General features: G+C 45.7%; 1 pseudogene; it reads left to right on the plus strand.

Moving 5' to 3' along the window:
* Nucleotides 1–224: 224 nt before the first annotated feature.
* LOC116898511 lies at nucleotides 225–1,162 on the plus strand (annotated as a pseudogene).
* Nucleotides 1,163–3,818: the final 2,656 nt, after the last annotated feature.

Consider the following 3,818-nt stretch of genomic DNA (forward strand, 5'->3'; position numbering starts at 1 on the left):
GCTGGAACGACAGGCTGGGTGAGAGCCACACAGAGAAGAACCGTGGCCCCTGCTCATGTCACTTGCAGCTGTGAGCAGCCACCTTTCCCAGGGACAATGTGGGATTGAGTAGCCCAGCAATCGTGCTGCCACTGCCACCACCGCAGAACAACCCCAGTGAGAGCCAGCTGGACCACAGCGTGGACACACTCCCAGGCCACTGTGGCCCAGCCCTGCCTGAGAGGATGAGCAGTTCAGATGCGGGGGCTGGAGGAGGAGCCAGAGCTTAGTGTCGCCCTCGCCCTTCCGATGCTGATGCATGGGAAGGAGGTGGGCTGCATCATTGGGAAGAAGGGAGAGACTGCAAAGCGAATCCAGGAGCAGAGCAGGGCCGGGATCACCATCTCCGAGGGCTCCTGCCCTGAGCGAATTACCACCATCACTGGCTCCACAGCTGCCGTCTTCCATGCAGTCTCCGCGATGACCTTCAAGATGGATAAGGACCTTTGTGCTGCTCCTGCAAATGGTGTCAGTGTCTCCAGACCTCCAGTGACCTCGCGCCTTGTCATCCCTGCCAGCCAGTGTGAATCACTGATTGGGAAGGCAGGCACCAGAATCAAGGAGATCCGAGAGACACTGGGAGCCCAGGTGCAGGTGGCAGGGTCCTGCTTCCCAATTCCACACAGCGAGCTGTCACTGTGTCTGGGGTGCCTGATGCCATCATCCTGTGTGTGTGACAGATCTGTGCTGTTATCCTGGAGTCCCTAGGTACCGTCCTCCTCTCCACTAACCAGGGTTTCTCTGTCCAGGGTCAGGATGGAGCAGTGGCCCTTGCAGAGGTCACCAAGCTCCAGCAGCTCTCAGGCCATGCAGTTCCCTTTGCATCATCCAGTGTGGTGGATCCCAGCACACAGACCAGCTTGCAGGAGTTTCTGGTTCCCAATGATCTGATTGGCTGTGTGATCTGGCTACGGGGCAGCAAGATCAGCGAGATCTGGCAGATGTCAGGGGCACACATTAAGATCAGGAACAAAGAGGAGGGTGCTGGGGAGCGGCTTGTGACATCACTGGCTCACCGGTCTCCATTGCTCTGGCTCAGTACCTCATCACTGCATGGGCCACCGCCAGGCTTGGCTGCCTACATTGCCAAGATGGCAGAGGCCAGTGGGAACAAGAAAGCTGAAAGGCAGAAATTCTCCCCCTACTGAGGCACAGGCGGGGGCAGGCAGGACCGCCGGCAGGGGCTGCCTCTACCTCCTTCCTGCCCAAGGAGACTCCACCACAGCGTCTCAAGCGCCAGTAATGCCAGACACATGGATGCACCCCCTACCTGCCCCATCTTTGGAGATCCTCCTCAGAGAGGGGACAGTTTGTGGCCCAGGGTTCTAGGAGTTTGGCAGCCCCAGAGCAGGGGCTCCACCCCCTTCAGACCTCTGCTTGGATGCAGGGAGTGGCTGGGGCCTGCCCAGTGCCGTGCTTGGGAGGGGCTACTCTTGTCCTCTCCATCCCTTTGGGCTTCTTCCTGCTGCCCCAGTGGGAATTGAAGGAGAGTGAGGGGTGGCTGGGGCCAAGCTTCTCTTCATCCCCTGCAGGTCCTGCTGCTTCCACTGACACCATTTTTGAATGGAATAGACATGCTGGGCTTGTGGGGGAGGATTTGGGGGTTGGGGTAACCCATAGACAGGGCTCTGCCTAAAGCAGGGGTTATGGCCTGGGGGCAGGGGCCCAGTTCTCAGCAGCAGACACTCTGTACAGTTTTTTCAATTCCCGTGTTTGAATAAATATTCTCAGTGACAAAAAATAAATAAATAAAAAAAATGCTATCTTTCTTTCATAGGATGGTTTTAGATCCTTTGTCAAAGATCAAGTGACCATAGGTATGTGGGTTCAATTCTGGGTCTTCAATTCTGTTCCACTGATCTATCTGCCTTTCTCTGTACCAATACCATAGAGTTTTTCCGACTATTGCTCTGTAATACGGCTTGAGGTCAGGGATGGTGATTCTCAAGTTCTGTTATCGTTGAGTATACGTTTTGCTATCCCGGCTTTAGGTTTTTCCAAATGAATTTGCAAATGGCTCTTTCTATCTCTATAAAGAATCTAGTAGGATTTCTGATGGGGATTGCATTAAATCCGTAGATTGCTTTTGGCAAAATGGACATTTTTTTTTTTACCATATTCATCCTGCCAATCCATGAGCATGTGAGATCTTTCCATCTCCTGAGATCTTCTTCAATTTCTTTCTTCAGAGACTTGAAGTTCTTGTCATACAGATCTTTCCCTTGCTCTCACACCATGATATTTTGTATTATTTGGGACTATTGTGAAGGGTGTCATTTCCCTAATTTCTTTCTCAGCCTGTTTATCCTTTGAGTAGAGGAAGGCTACTGATTTGTTGAAGTTAATTTTATAAGCTGAGAGTTTGCTGAAGTTGTTGATCAGGTTAAGTAATTCTCTGGTGGAACTTTGGGGTTATTTAAGTATACTATCTTTTTATCTTTAATATTGATATTTTGACTTCTTCCCTTCAATTTGTATCTGTTTGACCTTTCATTGTCTGATTGCTCTGTTTAGGATTTCAAGTACCATATTGAATAAGTAGAGAGAGAGTGGGCAGCCTTGTGTAGTCCCTGATTTTAGTGGTTTTACTTCAAGTTTATCTCCATTTAATTTGATGTTGGTTACTGGTTTATTGTATATTGCTTTTAATATTTTTAGATATGGACCTTGACTACATGATCTTTCCAGGACTTTTATCATGAAAGGGTGTTCAATGATATCAAATCCTTTCTCAACATCTAATGAAATAATCATGTGTTTCTTATCTTTGTGTTTGTTTATATAGTAGATTAACGTAATTGAATTTCCATATATTAAACCATCCCTGAGTCCCTGGGATGAAGCCTATCTGATCACGATGGATGATCGTTTTGATCTGTTCTTGGATTTGGTTTTCAAGAATTTTATTGAGTATTTTTGCATGAGTATTCATAAAGGAAATTGGTCTGAAGTTCTCTTTCTTTCTTGTGTCTTTGTGTGGTTTAGGTATAAGACTAATTGTGGCTTCAGAGAAGGAATTGGGTAGTGCTCTGTCTGTTTCTATTTTGTGGAATAGTTTGCACAGTATTGGTATGAAGTCTTCTATGAAGGTCCAATAGAATTCTACACTGAACCCATCTGGTCCTGGGTCTTTTTGGATGGGAGACTTTTAATAACTGTTTATATTTCTTTAGGAGTTATGGGGTTGTTTAGATGGTTTATTTGTTCCTGATTTAACTGTGGTGCCTTGTATCTGTCTAGAAAAATTGTCCATTTCCTCCACATTTTCCAGTTTTGTTGAATATAGACATTTGAGGGAAGATCTGATGATACTTTTAATGTCCTCAGATTTTGGTGTTATGTCTCACTTTTCATTCCTGATTTTGTTAGTTTGGACACACTCTCTGTGACCTCTGGTTAGTCTGGCTAAGGGTTTATCTATTTTGCTGATTTTTTCAAAGAACCAGTTCCTGGTTTTGTTGAATCTTTGTATAGTCCTTTTTGTTTCTACTTAGTTGACTTCAGCCCTGAGTTTGATTATTTCCTTCCTTCTACTCTTCTTGGGTTTATTTATTTCTTTTTTCTAGAGCTTTTTTAGATGTGCTTTCAAGCTGATGACCTATACTCTCTCCTGTTTTTTTGCAGGCACTCAGAGCTATGAGTTTTCCTCTTACGCTGCTTAATTGTGTCCCATAAGTTTGATATGTTATCTTCATTTTCATTAAATTCTTAAGAAGTCTTCAATTTTTCTTTTTATTTTCCTTGATTTAGTTGTCATCGTAGTATAGAGGGTTGTTCAA

This window comes from Rattus rattus, chromosome 4 (genome assembly GCF_011064425.1).
Source record: "Rattus rattus isolate New Zealand chromosome 4, Rrattus_CSIRO_v1, whole genome shotgun sequence".
In the NCBI taxonomy this organism is placed as follows: Eukaryota; Metazoa; Chordata; class Mammalia; order Rodentia; family Muridae; genus Rattus; species Rattus rattus.